Below are 18,001 nucleotides of genomic sequence, written 5' to 3'. Positions count from 1 at the left end.
CAACGAGATTCAGAGGTGGGGCAAATCACGCTGGAGGAGTGGTCTCAGATCAGGGACCTATGCACCCTTCTGCACAGTTTTAAAATGGCGACGAAGATGTTTAGTGCTGACGATGCCATTATCAGCATGACTATTCCGGTGATTTACATGCTGGAGCACATGTTAAACAGAATTCGGAGTCAGGTGGTGGCACAAGAGGAGGTGGAGGAAGTAGAGGAGGAGGAGTTGTATGCGGAAGGGCTAACATCTGCAAGGTCCAGACGGTCGGCAGCACCAAGGTGGCAGGCATGTGAGGGTGGGGGAGATGGTTTTACCAGGGCGCATGGTAGCAGCCAAACTAGTGAGGAAGGTGCAGGAGCCCAGGAAGGAGTGGAGGACGAACTGATGGAAGACTCATCAGATGAGGGAGACCTTGATCACATTTCTGTTGTGCGAGGTTGGGGGGAGAGGACAGAGGAAGGAAGCATGATTGTTACCTCGCCACCAACACAACAGGGACTTGGTGCTCCTGGATGCGCAACACACATGAGTGCCTTCTTGCTGCACTACCTGCAACATGACCCTCGAATTGTGAGAATTAGAAATAATCCTGACTACTGGGTTGCCACACTGTTAGATCCCCGGTACAAATGTAAATTTGCAGAAATTATTCCTGCCATAGAAAGGGATGCACGCATGCAGGAGTATCAGCAGAGACTGTTGCAGAATCTTACATGTGCTTTTCCACAAAATACCAGTGGTGCACGTAGTGAATCTCACAGTTCCAACTTGCCAACCGTGGGACCGTCAAGTGTTCAGCACTCAAACCGTAACAGAACCACAGTATCTGCTGGTAACATCAATTTTGCGGAATCATTTCACCACTTTTTTAGCCCATCCTTTGCAAGGCCACAGGAGACAAGAAGTCTGACACATAGTCAACGCCTAGAGACGATGGTACAGGAGTATCTCCAAGTAAACATTGAAGCCACGACTGTGTCACTGGACCCTTGCTCTTTTTGGGCTTCCAATCTGGATAAATGGCCGGAGCTAGCCACTTACGCCTTGGAGATCTTGTCATGCCCCGCAGCCAGCGTTCTGTCTGAACGTGTGTTCAGCGCTGCTGGTGGTGTGTTGACAGATAAGCGCACGCGGCTCTCCACTGATAATGTAGACAGACTCACGTTCATAAAGATGAACAAATCATGGATCCGAAACGACTTTTCTACCCCTGTGTCATCCTGGGGAGAGTAAAAGCTTAATGATTGGTTAAAATCAACCTACCAACCGTTTTAAGCTTTCAAATTACTAATCATGTTTATCTGTATCTTGACTGGAAAATAATTTGGGTTTTGTAGCAGTGTGCAGCACTGATCCTATTAGGCCATCTATACTAAAGCTTCACCAGATTTAAAATTAATAATAATTTTTAGCTGCATCTAGCCCGGAAAATAATTTTGGGGCTCCGAGATGCGCAAGACACATAAGTGCCTTCTTGCTGCACTACCTGCAGCATGACCCTCATATTGTCAGAATTCGAAGTAATCATGACTACTGGGTTGCCACACTCTTAGATCCCCCAAACTTTTCGATCAACCTTTTCATTTTAATAAAGACAAAAAAAATGATCATTTTTGAAATTATAAGCATTAGCAGGTTGTTAGAAACTGAAATCAAACAGTTTTCAACTCAAAACTTTATTCTAGGTGATGTTACATTTGCACATAGGACCCCTTGTTCGAATGGAGCTTCTGAACTCTCTCGTCCATTGAATTTGTCAGGTTTTGGATGGTTTCTGCTTCAATTGTTTTGCATGAGGACAGAATACCCTCCCAGAGCTGTTGCTTAGATGTGAACTGCCTCCCGCCTTCATAGACACTCCTTTTAATGATGCTCCAAAGGTTCTGAATGGGGTACAGGTCAGGGGAGCATGGGGGTCACACCATAAGTTTGTCCCCTTTTATGCCCATATCAGCCAGAGATGCAGATGTTTTATGTGCAGCATGAGATGGTGCATTATCATGCAGAAAAATGATCTTGCTGTAAAATACACGGTTCTTCTTCTTGAACCATGGCAGGAAGTGCTGTTTGAGAAAATCCACATACATTATGGAGTTCATCTTTAGCGCCTTCAGGGATCCTAAAGGGGCCGACAATCTCTCTCCCCATGATTCCAGCCCAAAACATTACTCCACCTCCTCCTTGTTGGCGCTGTAGCCGTGTTTGCGTGGGGTGTCCATCAACCAGCCATCCTCCACTCCATTCATCTGGACCATCGAGCGCTGCACGGCACTCATCCGTGAACAAAACAGTTTTGAAATCAGTCTTCATGTAATGTTTAGCCCACTGGAGCCGTTTCTGCTTGTGTGAAGTGGATAGAGGAGGTCGACAGGATGGCGTATGCACAGCTGCAAACCTCTGAAGGACCCTGCATCTTGTTGTTCGGGGGACGTTGGAGGCACAAGCAGCTTCAAAAACTTGTCTGCTGCTATGACAAGGCTTTTTTGCCGCTGCTCTTTCAACCTGACGTAATTGCCTGTAGGAAAGAGTCCTCAATTTGCCCTTATCAGCACGCACACGTGTGTACTGTGAATCAGCTACATACTTCTTGATTGCCAAGACACTTCATCCTGATCATCGCACAATGTTGATTGTAGTCATGCCTTGACCTAAACACTCCACAATTTGTTGCTTCTCAGCAGCCGACACATCCTTTTCCTTTCCCATTTTGGCAGAAAATGTAGGCTGCTTAAGAATGTGAGACAACCTTCTTAAGTAGTCTTGCCTTTCATTGGACACACCTGCCAAACTAATTAGCACAGGTGTCTGCAATTGCTTACAGTGATATAAAGAGTAGAGATGAGCGTTGTTCGACTCGAACTGTTCGCCAATCTCAAATTCGAGCTGTTTTGGGCGGTGTTCGAGCCGGTCGGCGAACACGAACAATTTGAGAAAAATTCGGCTGTTCGAGGTTATGTTCGATAACTGTTCGTGCACCAAAATCATAACTGGATTTTTTCTCAGTAATGATGAAAATTAATGTTAATACGCAGTTTGAGTGTACAGCGGGGCGGGGGGAGGGGCAGGGGATGGATCTCTGCAGGAACAATGAAGATCTCCATTTTTTTTTCTCTTTCCCGCATTTGCAGTGGGGAGGTGCAATCTGTCAGCCTATCAGCAGCGCACACACGGAGCGAAGTGCTTTTTTTCACACAAGCAAGGGCATGTGTGATTGGCAGTGTATGTCACATGTCCTTGCCCTATAAGACCAAGCCATTTTCCCCATCGCCACCATTTTCTCACTGCTGCAGCTGCGTGTTAGACGGCACCGCTGTTGCTGTGTGCGCTATACCTTGTTAATTTCAAGCCAATTTTCGCACAAATATACAGATAGCTTGGGAGTAGGGAATAGTTGTGATTGCAGTCCTTTTAAGGACTAGGTTACAGCATTTCCTACGACTTTTATCAGGCAGGTCTGTGCTCTTAAATAGATAGATTGTGGGAGTAAAGACTAATTGTAATTGGAGTCCTTTTCAGGACTAGGTTACATCAGTTCCTATCAGTTTTTGCCAGGCAGGTCTGTGCCAGTGCTGTGCAAGTTTTTTTTACAGCATTTGGCTGAATCTAGCAAAGCTAATCCTTTTTGGCCTATTGCAGAGTGTGTTAGTCAGTGGAGTAGCCTATCTGTGTTGCAAGATATACCACCTGTGTATAGAATACCAATTTTTTTACTGCACCTAGTGAAGTAAAATCTTTTGGGCATAGCATCATTCTATTAGTCCATCTATACTGACCTCCATCAGGTTGCAAACTGAATATAATTTTTTTCTGCATCCAGCTCTGAAAAAATATTTGGGCTTCTAGCAGTGTCTGGGACTTGGTCTATTAGTCCATCTATACTGAACTCCATCAGGTTGCAAATTAAAAATAATTTTTTTCTGCATCTAGCTCTGAAAAAATATTTGGGCTTCTAGCAGTGTGTGGGACTTGGTCTATTAGTCCATCTATACTGACCTCCATCAGGTTGCAAATTAAAAATAATTTTTTTCTGCATCTAGCTCTGAAAAAATATTTGGGCTTCTAGCAGTGTGTGGGACTTGGTCTATTATTCCATCTATACTGACCTCCATCAGGTTGCAAATTAAAAATAATTTTTTTCTTCATTTAGCTCTGAAAAAATATTTGGGCTTCTAGCAGTGTGTGGGACTTGTTCTATTAGTCCTTCTATACTGACCTCCAGCAGGTTGCAAATTGAATATAATTTTTTTCTGCATCTAGCTCTGAAAAAATAATTGGGCTTCTAGCGGTGTGTGGGACTTGGTCTATTAGTCCATCTATACTGACCTCCATCAGGTTGCAAATTAAAAATATTTTTTTTCTGCATCTAGCTCTGAAAAAATATTTGGGCTTCTAGCAGTGTGTGGGACTTGGTCTATTAGTCCATCTATACTGACCTCCATCAGGTTGCAAATTAAAAATAATTTTTTTCTGCATCTAGCTCTGAAAAAATATTTGGGCTTCTAGCAGTGTGTGGGACTTGGTCTATTAGTCCATCTATACTGACCTCCATCAGGTTGCAAATTGAATAAAAAAATTTTCTGCATCTAGCTCTGAAAAAATATTTGGGCTTCTAGCGGTGTGTGGGACTTGGTCTATTAGTCCATCTATACTGACCTCCATCAGGTTGCAAATTAAAAATAATTTTTTTCTGCATCTAACCCAGCCAATAGTTTTGGCCTAATACCACAGTTTGGCCACTCAGCTCTGCTCGGTTACCATCCATTGTTTTTTTGTGCAAACAACTCCAGAGTTGTGAATTAGTTAACCACCAAAATGAGTGGAAAAAGGAGTGCTGCTGGTGGAAAGGGGAATAGGCGTGTTGGGAAGGGGAAAAAAGGTTGTGTCCGTGGGGTAGGTGCAGAAGAAAGACCATCTTCCAGCCAAACTAAAATGTCTACTTCTTTTAGCGGACAATGTGATAAGATCCCTTTCTTACGGCCACGCCAATCGCTACAAATTCCAGATGAGGCACAAAAACAGCAGGTGCTTCAACGGATATCAAGTGCTCCTTTAAGTGGGCTCTCCTCCACATCAACTTCAACATCACAAATACTCCAGTCCTCAAAGGTGTCACCCAAATCGCACTTGCTTCCTCACAGCTCCCAAATCTCCAGCTGCCCGTCTGAGTATGAGGTAGAACAGATGGTTGAGTCTGCAGAGCTGTTTACTCATACTATAGCCTGGGAATCAGAGGTCGACTCCAGTGCTTCTGTGAATCCAGACGAGGAAATGATCTGCACTGATGCCCAGAATCTTTATGAGTCGGATCCAGGACCAGACGCAGAAGGTTCTGACCATAATGTAGACCCTCATTCCCAAACTGTAACTCCTGTTGGTGGAGACAATGAGGAAGACGATGATAAGACTCAAATACCTGATTGGAGCGACAACTTTAGTTTTTTGTCAGGGCAGGAACAGGTTGGCTCTGAGGACGACGGGTGTGATAACGCACAGGGTGATGATGATGAGGTCGGAGATCCCACTTACTGTCAACCCACAGTCAGCCAAGAGATGAGGTCAGCAGAGGAGGTGGAGGAAGATGCTAGTGACGACGAGGTCAGGTTGCGCCTTCCTGGACAGAGACGTAGTACTGGAAGCACGTCAACAACTGCATCCTCAAACACAACTCTGCCTCTCACCACAAGTCGTGATGGCTCTTCAGGTCGCATGGGTGCTAAGCCTTGCATAGCCTGGGCATTTTTTCAGATCGATAAAGATGACCCAACTCGTGTTATCTGTAACATTTGTCAGCAAAAGCTAAGTAGAGGCCAAAAAATACATAGTTTGAGTACTTCATGCATGAACCGGCACATGGACATGAAGCATAAGTTGCAGTGGGAAGCTCAGTGTGCTACAATGCGGTCTAGCCGGCCGGGCCAACCACCGTCTGCCATATCTTGTGCATCCGCGGCCTCTTCAACCTCTGTGACTGGGGGGACAGCAGTCACACCTGTTTTGGGGCGCAGACCTGCCACCTCTTTACCCGCAACAGCCAGCGTGATTGGCAGGTCATCATTTTCTTTGGAGGTGGTAACACCAGCTGGTCTTGAGCGCTGTCCGACATCGATAGCACCACCTTTGGATCAAGGCAACCTAACATGTCCGCCTGCATCTTCCTCACAGACCGGCAGTTTGCCGGGGACACCCTTATCAACCCCGTCTAAGCACAATAGCCAGCCCTCGGTCCCTCAGATGTGGACAAGTAAAAGACCATTTCCTCCTAGCCATGAGAAAGCTAAGAGGTTGAATTTCACCATCTGCAAGCTCTTGGCTACAGAAATGCTGCCTTTCCGCCTGGTGGACACAGAGGATTTTCGAGACCTTATGTCCGTCGCAGTGCCCCAGTACCAGATGCCCAGTCGGCACTACTTCTCAAAGAAAGGTGTGCCTGCGCTCCACCAGCATGTCGCACACAACATCACCGCTTCTTTGAGAAACTCTGTGTGTGACAGGGTGCATTTCACCACAGACACTTGGACGAGTAGGCATGGACAGGGGCATTACATGTCGCTGACTGGGCACTGGGTAACTATGGTGACAGCAGGACAAGGGGCTGCTGTCCAAGTCTTGCCGTCCCCACGAGTTGTGCGTCAATCCTCTTTATGTCATTTTTCCTCCACTGCTTCTGCCTCCTCAACCTCCTCTCGGTCTTCCACCTGCACCCAAAGCCTGTCTGGTCATGCCACAAGCTTTCTAACTGCGCAGAAGGGATCCTGCACACCTCCTTACTATGCTGGCAGTAGGGCTCAACGTCATCAGGCGGTTTTTACATTGAAATGTCTGGGAAATGTGAGTCACATAGCTGAGGAGTTGTGGTCAGCTCTGGAGAACCAATTTCATGAATGGTTGTCTCCACTGGACCTGAAACCAGGGAAGGCCGTGTGCGACAATGCTGCAAACCTGGGTGCGGCCCTTCGCCGGGGCAATGTCACATACGTGCCTTGTATGGCTCACGTGTTGAACCTGGTTGTCCAGCAATTTTTAGCCCACTATCCCAGACTAGATGGCCTTCTGCAGAGGGCACGGTCGCTGTGTGCTCACTTCCGCCGTTCGCATCCCGCAGCTCAGCGACTTACATCTCTACAGAAGTCGTTGGGCCTGCCACTTCACCGGCTAAAATGCGATGTGCCTACCCAGTGGAATTCAACTCTGCACATGTTGCAGCGACTGTGGCAGCACCGACAAGCCCTGGTGCAATACGTTCTGACGTATAGCCTGGGCCAACGAGATTCGGAGGTGGGGCAAATCACGCTGGAGGAGTGGTCTCAGATCAGGGACCTATGCACCCTTCTGCACAGTTTTGAAATGGCGACGAAGATGTTTAGTGCTGACGATGCCATTATCAGCATGACTATTCCGGTGATTTACATGCTGGAGCACATGTTAAACAGAATTCGGAGTCAGGTGGTGGCACAAGAGGAGGTGGAGGAAGTAGAGGAGGAGGAGTTGTATGCGGAAGGGCTAACATCTGCAAGGTCCAGACGGTCGGCAGCACCAGGGCGGCAGGCATGTGAGGGTGGGGTAGATGATTTTATCAGGGCGCATGGTAGCAGCCAAACTAGTGAGGAAGGTGCAGGAGCCCAGGAAGAAGTGGAGGACGAACTGATGGAAGACTCATCAGATGAGGGAGACCTTGATCACATTTCTGTTGTGCGAGGTTGGGGGGAGAGGACAGAGGAAGGAAGCATGATTGTTACCTCGCCACCAACACAACAGGGACTTGGTGCTCCTGGATGCGCAACACACATGAGTGCCTTCTTGCTGCACTACCTGCAACATGACCCTCGAATTGTGAGAATTAGAAATAATCCTGACTACTGGGTTGCCACACTGTTAGATCCCTGGTACAAAAGTAAATTTGCAGAAATTATTCCTGCCATAGAAAGGGATGCACGCATGCAGGAGTATCAGCAGAGACTGTTGCAGAATCTTACATGTGCTTTTCCACAAAATACCAGTGGTGCACGTAGTGAATCTCACAGTTCCAACTTGCCAACCGTGGTCTGTATGGAATTGTTCAATAAAGGGCCCAAAATTAAGATAACATAGATGGGAGAGGTCTCTATGAATAGGAATTCCTAAGTATTTGATACCCTGTGAGGGCCAGGCAAAGGGAAAGTTGGACTGGATGGAATCCTATATGGATTTAGGGAGGGAGACATCGAGGGCCTCAGACTTCGCTGCATTGATTTTAAAATTTTACCATGTAACAAAGTGATCTATTTCAGCCATAACAGCAGGGATGGATATATGTGATTGAGTGATATATACTAGGACATCATCAGCAAATAGAGAGCACTTGTACTCGGTGCCTCCCACCTCAATCCACCTAATATTGGGGTTATGGCGAATTGATGAGAGCAGGTGCTCCGTCACTAGGATGTATAAGAGAGGGGACAGAGGACATCCCTGCCTTGTCCCATTGGTGATTGTGAAAGGTGATGAAAATGTTCTGACGCACCCCCTGGGCCTTGGGACACCCGGAGCCGGACCCTTTTTGGTGGATGCTGGTGGTTGTAGTCTTCGTGGCGGCGATCCGGTTCCGTGGCTCAGGGCGGTCAAACCAGTGGCGGAACTATTTATGTGGTTTTGATGTTTAAATGTCCGACTACGCCACCCGTGGATTGCGGTCAGAGTGAACCGCCGCTACAGGGCAGACCGCTAAGGCTGGTGTTGTGGGTGCAGCAGAGCGTAGCATAACTCCCCACGGGAGGAGTATAGCCTCAGGGCAGTGTATGCGGAGGATGGGGGTGATGGTGCAGGGCAGCAGCAGTAACGACACGGAGTCAGTGATGCAGTTCAGGGCCTTTACTCACAGTTCTTATTATCCAGACCACGTCTGCAGGTAACGGCTGCCCACGTCGTACTGTGCTCACCAGGTGAGGGGCTCAGACAACTCCCAGATAACTTTGGAGCGCTTCACAGGACCCCCTTTGTGTGTCCTTTGTCTGGCCTTTCTTACCAACACTTCTGTCCGGCTGCCTCGGGCCTCCTCTTGGTAAACTTGGCGCCAGTTTCCCTGACCCTATGTGGTGCCTTCCTAGCGGGTGGAGCAAGGGGCTGCGCCACATAAAATGTCAGAGCCTCCGGTTTCTAGCTGAGGGTCGTTTCCTGCCTCCACTAGTTCGGGGACCGGTCTCCCCCTTTGGCCTGACCCCTCCACGCAGGTGGATTCGGGCGTGCGGTGGCGACTCGCCCGTCCGCACCCCTGGGATCCCTTCATTCCTCGTTCCTGGAGCCTTCTCCGCTCCTCTTCCTTCCTTCTCCCTCTTGCAGGCCTGGGCCTCTGTTACTAGGCCCGCCTCCGGAGCAGAGCTCATGCAGAGCCCCTGCTCCCTGCCACTTCTGCTCAGACTTCTCTGCACTGAACTAAGATGGTGCCCACCTTTTATACTCCCTTCTCAATGCACCCAGGAACTGCTTCCTCCCTGCTCCTGCACTGCAGGGTTCCCCTTCCTCAGTGTTCCCTCCCCCCACTCCAGCCAGGGACAGGGACTGTCGTGCCCATCTCAGGGGCATATTGGTCGCCCTGCCCCACGGAAATGTGGTGTAATGCATGCAGGTGTCGGGTCCTGATCCACACTCCATCCTTATCTGAGAGTGAGATATCACACCTCTGGGTGAGGTGCAATACGTCTGTAGCAACCGAGCCCTCGGTGCTACAGTTCCATTTATCTTCAGCCTAGGTGACGTATTGTGATACAGGGCCGTGATTTTGGCTATAAAAGGGTCCCCTAGACCCCTACCCCAAGCTTTTTAAGAGAATCATATATGGCGTGCCAGGAGACTCTATGGAATGCTTTCTCAGCATCCAACGAGAGTATCTACTTACAAATTTTTAACTGCATCTAGCCCAGGAAATACTTTGTGCCTAGTAGCAGTGTCTGCTAGTCAGCGGATTATCCCGGCTGTTAAGCAAGCTACACCACCTGTAGTTTGGACACTTAATTTTTTCAAAGGAAATGCTTCGGGACCACGGAATACTTAGTGAAGAGCATCAGGAGGCACCCCAAGGCATAGGGGCTGGGACTGGCACTAGGATGCCTTGCGGTGGACAGCCGAGCTCGATCCTTATAAAAGCTTTTTAACTGCAGCAGCTTTAGTGGACGCTACTGGAGCTGGAATTACGCGGCTGCTGGCATGAGACTTGCCCTCCAATAGATCCTTGTAAATGGATTTAAAGTGTATTCATTCAAATTAGAGGGACAATTTAAATTAAAAAGCTTAGAGCTGCCTCCACCACAGGGGGGCTCTCTCGACCCACCAGCGGACAGGCACCAGTATTGGGAGAGGGGGGCTGGCCGTCAGGGTTCACGGCGGCTCTGGCACAAACCCGGCGACACGGAGGTGGCACGGGCAGGAGCGGACTGGCCGTCTCGGCTTCTTACTTTTTGGATTTTAGAAGGGCATGACATGCCTATATCTGTGTCTCCCCCTCCTTTTACTCCTCCACCTCTTTTCTTTTCGCATGACTATATGTACTTGTCACTTTTCCATGTGTTAGTTGTGTCTTCTGAGCAGTTTGTCAGCTTTTGGACACCTTTGAAGGTGTTTTCTATGTGTTTCTATGTGTTTTTGTTTGCCTGCCATTGGTTTTAACGGTGTTCGAAGGTGTTCGACGAACAGTTCGACGAACAGTTCGGCGAACACACGGGTGTTCGACGAACCGAACCGAACTCGAACACTACGGGGGTGGCTCAACACTAATAAAGAGCCCTGACACACATCACCATCAATGAGTTTAACTGACAAACAAACAAATTCTTCCCTTATCACTCCTAAACACTTTTTGCATAATAATTTGGAACGCAGTGTACATGTGCTTTTCCACAAAACACCAGTGGTTCACGTAGTGAATCTTACAGTTCTAACTTGCCAACCGTGGTCTGTATGGAGTTGTTCAATAAAGGGCCCAAAATTAAGATAACATAGATAGGAGAGGTCTCTATGAATAGGAATTCCTAAGTATTTGATACCCTGTGAGGGCCAGGCAAAGGGAAAGTTGGACTGGATGGAATCGTATATGGATTTGGGGAGGGAGACATCAAGGGCCTCAGACTTCGCTGCATTGATTTTAAAATTTGACCATGTAACAAAGTGATCTATTTCAGCCATAACAGCATGGATGGATATATGTGATTGAGTGATATATACTAGGACATCATCAGCAAATAGAGAGCACATGTACTCGGTGCCTCCCACCTCAATCCACCTAATATTGGGGTTATGGCGAATTGATGAGAGCAGGTGCTCCGTCACTAGGATGTATAAGAGAGGGGACAGAGGACATCCCTGCCTTGTCCCATTGGTGATTGTGAAAGGTGATGAAAATGTTTTGATGCACCCCCTGGGCCTTGGGACACCCGGAGCCGGACCCTTTTTGGTGGATGCTGGTGGTTGTAGTCTTCGTGGCGGCGACCCGGTTCCGTGGCTCAGGGTGGTCAAACCAGTAGCGGAACTATTTATGTGGTTTTGATGTTTAAATGTCCGACTACGCCACCCGTGGATTGCGGTCAGAGTGAACCGCCGCTGCAGGGCAGACCGCTGAGGCTGGTGTTGTGGGTGCAGCAGAGCGTAGCATAACTCCCCACGGGAGGAGTATAGCCTCAGGGCAGTGTATGCGGAGGATGGGGGTGATGGTGCAGGGCAGCAGCAGTAACGACACGGAGTCAGTGATGCATTCCAGGGCCTTTACTCACAGTTCTTATTATACAGATCACGTCTGCAGGTAACAGCTGCCCACGTCGTACTGTGCTCACCAGGTGAGGGGCTCAGACAACTCCCAGATAACTTTGGAGCACTTCACAGGACCCCCTTTGTGTGTCCTTTGTCTCGCCTTTCTTACCAACCCTTCTGTCCGGCTGCCTCGGGCCTCCTGTTGGTAAACTTGGCGCCAGTTTCCCTGACCCTATGTGGTGCCTTCCTAGCGGGTGTAGCAAGGGGCTGCGCCACATAAAATGTCACAGCCTCCGGTTTCTAGCTGAGGGTCGTTTCCTGCCTCCACTAGTTTCGGGGACCGGTCTCCCCCTTTGGCCTGACCCCTCCACGCAGGTGGATTCGGGCGTGCGGTGGCGACTCGCCCGTCCGCACCCCTGGGATCCCTTCATTCCTCGTTCCTGGAGCCTTCTCTGCTCCTCTTCCTTCCTTCTCCCTCTTCCAGGCCTGGGCCTCTGTTACTAGGCCCGCCTCCGGAGCAGAGCTCATGCAGAGCCCCTGCTCCCTGCCACTTCTGCTCAGACTTCTCTGCACTGAACTAAGAAGGTGCCCACCTTTTATACTCCCTTCTCAATGCACCCAGGAACTGCTTCCTCCCTGCTCCTGCACTACAGGGTTCCCCTTCCTCAGTGTTCCCTCCCCCCACTCCAGCCAGGGACAGGGACTGTCGTGCCCATCTCAGAGGCATATTGGTCACCCTGCCCCACGGCAATGTGGTGTAATGCATGCAGGTGTCGGGTCCTGATCCACACTCCATCCTTACCTGAGAGTGAGATATCACACCTCTGGGTGAGGTGCAATACCTCTGTAGCAACCGAGCCCTCAGGGTGCTACAGTTCCATTTATCTTCAGCCTAGGTGACGTATTGTGATACAGGGCCGTGATTTTGGCTATAAAAGGTTCCCCTACACCCCTACCCCAAGCTTTTTAAGAGAATCATATATGGCGTGCCAGGAGACTCTATGGAATGCTTTCTCAGCATCCAACGAGATTATCTAATTACAAATTTTTAACTGCATCTAGCCCAGGAAATACTTTGTGCCTTGTAGCAGTGTCTGCTAGTCAGCGGATTATCCCGGCTGTTAAGCAAGCTACACCACCTGTAGTTTAGACACTTAATTTTTTCAAAGGAAATGCTTCGGGACCATGGGATACTCAGTGAAGAGCATCAGGAGGCACCCCAAGGCATAGGGGCTGGGACTGGCACTAGGATGCCTTGCGGTGGACAGCCGAGCTCGATCCTTATAAAAGCTTTTTAACTGCAGCAGCTTTAGTGGACGCTACTGGAGCTGGAATTACGCGGCTGCTGGCATGAGACTTGCCCTCCAATAGATCCTTGTAAATGGATTTAAAGTGTATTCATTCAAATTAGAGAGACAATTTAAATTAAAAAGCTTAGAGCTGCCTCCCCCACTGGGGGGCTCGCTCGACCCACCAGCGGACAGGCACCAGTATTGGGAGAGGGGGGCTGGCCATCAGGGTTCACTGCGGCTCTGGCACAAACCCGGCGACACGGAGGTGGCACGGGCAGGAGCGGACTGGCCGTGTCGGCTTCTCACTTTTTGGATTTTAGAAGGGCATGACATGCCTATATCTGTGTCTCCCCCTCCTTTTACTCCTCCACCTCTTTTATTTTCGCATGACTATATGTACTTGTCACTTTTCCATGTGTTAGTTATGTCTTCTGAGCAGTTTGTCAGCTTTTGGACACCTTTGAAGGTGTTTTCTATGTGTTTCTATGTGTTTTTGTTTGCCTGCCATTGGTTTTAACGGTGTTCGGTGTTCGACGAACAGTTCGACGAACAGTTCGGCGAACACACGGGTGTTCGACGAACCGAACCGAACTCGAACACTACGGGGGTGGCTCAACACTACTGTTGACCTCCTCTATCCACTGTACACAAGCAGAAATGGCTCCAGTGGGCCAAACAATGCATGAAGACCGACTTCAAAACTGTTTTGTTCACCGATGAGTGCTGTGCAACGCTTGATGGTCCAGATGGATGGAGTGGAGGATGGCTGGCTGATGGACACCCCATGCAAGCACAGCTACAGCGCCAACAAGGAGGAGGTGGATTAATGTTTTGGGCTGGAATCATGGGGAGAGAGATTGTCGGCCCCTTTAGGATCCCTGAAGGGGTAAAGATGAACTCCATAATGTATGCTTCCTGCCATGGTTCAAGAAGAAGAACCGTGTATTCTGCAGCAAGATCATTTTCATGCATGATAATGCACCGTCTCATGCTGCACATAACACATCTGCATCTCTGGCTGATATGGGCATAAAAGGGGACAAACTTATGGTGTGACCCCCATGCTCCCCTGACCTCAACCCCATTGAGAACCTCTGGAGCATCATCAAAAGGAGTGTCTATGATGGCGGGAGGCAGTTCACATCTAAGCAACAGCTCTGGGAGGGTATTCTGTCCTCATGCAAAACAATTGAAGCAGAAACCATCCAAAACCTGAAAAATTCAATGGACGAGAGAGTTCAGAAGCTCCTTTCGAACAAGGGGACCTATGTGCAAATGTAACATCATCTAGAATAAAGTTTTGAGTTGAAAACTGTTTGATTTCAGTTTCTAATAACCTGCTACTGCTTATAATTTCAAAAATTACCATCTTTTTGTTCTTTATTAAAATGAAAAAAATGATCGAAGAGTGTGGGGGATCTAAGAGTGTGGCAACCCAGTAGTCAGGATTATTTCGAATTCTGACAATCTGAGGGTCATGTTGCAGGTAGTGCAGCAAGAAGGCCTTCATGTGTCTTGCGCATCTAGGAGCCCCAAAATTATTTTACGGGCTAGATGCAGCTAAAAATTATTATTAATTTGAAAGCTGGTGGAGCTTAGTATAGATGGCCTAATAGAATCAGTACTGCAAACTGCTACAAGGCCCAAATTATTTTCCAGCTAAGATACAGATAAACATGATTAGTAATTTTAAATCTGGTGGAGTTTAGTATAGATGGCCTAATAGAATCAGTACTGCAAACTGCTACAAGGCCCAAATTATTTTCCAGCCAAGATACAGATAAACATGATTAGTAATTTTAAATCTGGTGGAGTTTAGTATAGATGGCCTAATAGAATCAGTACTGCAAACTGCTGCAAGGCCCAAATTATTTTCCAGCCATGATACAGATAAACATGATTAGTAATTTTAAATCTGGTGGAGTTTAGTATAGATGGAATAAAAGAATCAGTACTGCAAACTGCTACAAGGCCCAAATTATTTTCCAGCCAAGATACAGATAAACATGATTAGTAATTTGAAAGGTTAAAATGGTTGGTGAGGTAATTTTAACAAATTATCAAGCTTTTACTCTCCCCAGGATGACACAGGGGTAGAAAAGTCCTTTCGGATCCATGATTTGTTCATCTTTATGAACGTGAGTCTGTCTACATTATCAGTGGAGAGCCGCGTGCGCTTATCTGTCAGCACACCACCAGCAGGGCTGAACACACGTTCAGACAGAACGCTGGCTGCTGGGCATGGCAAGATCTCCAAGGCGTAAGTGGCGAGCTCCGGCCATTTATCCAGATTGGAAGCCCAAAAAGAGCAAGGGTCCAGTGACACAGTCATGGCTTCAATGTTTACTTGGAGATACTCCTGTACCATCGTCTTTAGGCATTGACTATGTGTCAGATTTCTTGTCTCCTGTGGCCTTGCAAAGGATGGGCTAAAAAAGTGGCGAAATGATTCCGCAAAATTGATGTTACCAGCAGATACTGTGTTTCTGTTACGTTTTGAGTGCTGAACACTCGACGGTCCCACGGTTGGCAAGTTGGAACTGTGAGATTCACTACGTGCACCACTGGTGTTTTGAGGAAAAGCACATGTAAGGTTCTGCAACAGTCTCTGCTGATACTCCTGCATGCGTGCATCCCTTTCTATGGCAGGAATAATTTCTGGAAATTTACTTTTATACCAGGGATCTAACAGTGTGGCAACCCAGTAGTGAGGATTATTTCTAATTCTCACAATTCGAGGGTCATGTTGCAGGTAGTGCAGCAAGAAGGCACTCATATGTCTTGCGCATCCAGGAGCTCCATGTCCCTGTTGTGTTGGTGGCGAGGCAACAATCATGCTTCCTTCCTCTGCCCTCTCCCCCCAACCTCGCACAACAGAAATGTGATCAAGGTCTCCCTCATCTGATGAGTCTTCCATCAGTTCGTCCTTCACTTCTTCCTGGGCTCCTGCACCTTCCTCACTAGTTTGGCTGCTACCATGCGCCCTGGTAAAACCATCTCCCCCACCCTCACATGCCTGCGGCCTTGGTGCTGCCGACCATCTGGACCTTGCAGATGTTAGCCCTTCCACATACAACTCCTCCTCCTCTACTTCCTCCACCTCCTCTTGTGCCACCACCTGACTCCGAATTCTGTTTAACATGTGCTCTAGCATGTAAATCACCGGAATAGTCATGCTGATAATGGCATCATCAGCACTAAACATCTTCATCGCCATTTCAAAACTGTGCAGAAGGGTGCATAGGTCTCTGATCTGAGACCACTCCTCCAGCGTGATTTGCCCCACCTCTGTATCTCGTTGGCCCAGGCTATACGTCAGAACGTATTGCACCAGGGCTTGTCGGTGCTGCCACAGTCGCTGCAACATGTGTGTAGCACCCCGAGGACTCGGCTGCTACAGGGGTATTGCACCTCGAACCAGAGGTGTGATATTCCACTCCCGGGTAAGGATGGAGTGTGGACCAGGACTCAGTAAGCTGCATGCACCACACACACCCCATTTCCGAGGAACAGACCAACGGTGCTCCCACTAGACAGAGTGCAGGCACGACAGCTTCTGTTCCTGGCTGGAGTGGGGAGGGGAAAGTACACCCAGTGGTGTAGGAGCAGATAGGGGTGGGTTTCTGGGCATAGGTAGGAGCCCATTGGTTGCTAGTCACCTGGGCTCGGGTGTCAGAAGGAGGTATATAAGGTGGGCACCATCTAAGGTCAGTGGTCAGTTCAGAGAGGAGCTCAGCCAGAGAGGGCTGACAGGGAGCTGTGGCTCAGTCTGGGCCCAGCTCCAGAGCCAGGCCTGGAATAGAGGCCTGAGACAGCAGAGAGGGAGAGAAGAGAAGGAACAGCAAGGAGAGTAAGAAAGGAACTGAAACAGAAAGAGAAAGGAGGTGAGGAACACAGAGAAAGGCCCAGAGACACGAAGGCAGAAGGAACCCCATATTCCCAGAGGAGATACTGGGTGAAGGGTTGGCAGAGCAGGGTACCGGAACCCGAATTGGTGGAGGCGACTAATCCTCAGCCAAAACCGGAGGTTGTCACCACATCTTGGTGCGACCCCTCACTACATCCACCAGAAAGGCATACCGCATAGGGTCAGGGAAACCGGAGAGAGGTTTCACCAACAGAAGGCCCGAGGAAGCTGGACAGAGGTGGGTCACTGGTGAGGACGGCCAGCAGAAAGGAAGAGAGGGGAGCTCTGAACCGCACTCTGGAATTGCCTGGGAGTTGACCGAGTCCCTCACCTGGTGGACGCAGCACGGCTCGGGCGGTCACTGCTGGCCGAAGTGATCTGAACAACAACAGTGAGTAAAGCTTTGGAAACTGCATCACAAGTCTGTGTGTTTCATCGCCGCACCAGCACCATCAGTACTGGGACACTCGCACCATCACTCCCATCATTATCCACACTAGCTGCCCTGAGGCAATACTCCTCCCGTGGGGAGTCATCCCATACTCAGCTGCACAAACAACATCAGCCTCAGCGGTCTGCAGTGCAGCGGCGGTCCCCACTGACCGCAATCCACGGGTGGCGTAGTCGGACACTTATTACAATACAAGTAGACTGCCACTGGTTTGACCACCCTGGGCACGGACCGGGTCACCGCCACGGAGAAATACAACCCCCAGCGATCCGGCTCCGGGTATTCCCCCTGCACAGCAGCAGCAGCACAGGCCCAGGGGGCGCGTCATGTGCAGAGTTGAATTCCACCGGGTAGGCACATCGCATTTTAGCCGATGAAGTGGCAGGCCCAACGACTTCTGTAGAGATGTAAGTCGCTGAGCTGCGGGATGCGAATGGCGGAAGTGAGCACACAGCGATCGTGCCCTCTGCAGAAGGCCATCTAGTCTGGGATAGTGGGCTAAAAATTGCTGGACAACCAGGTTCAACACGTGAGCCATACAAGGCACGTGTGTGACATTGCCCCGGCCAAGGGCCGCACCTAGGTTTGAAGCATTGTCGCACATTGCCTTCCCTGGTGTCAGGTCCAGTGGAGACA

This window comes from Phyllobates terribilis, unplaced genomic scaffold, assembly GCF_046119375.1.
Source record: "Phyllobates terribilis strain yellow unplaced genomic scaffold, ASM4611937v1 Scaffold_11__3_contigs__length_659146591, whole genome shotgun sequence".
Lineage (NCBI taxonomy): Eukaryota > Metazoa > Chordata > Amphibia > Anura > Dendrobatidae > Phyllobates > Phyllobates terribilis.
Note: the sequence above shows the minus strand (reverse complement) of the source record.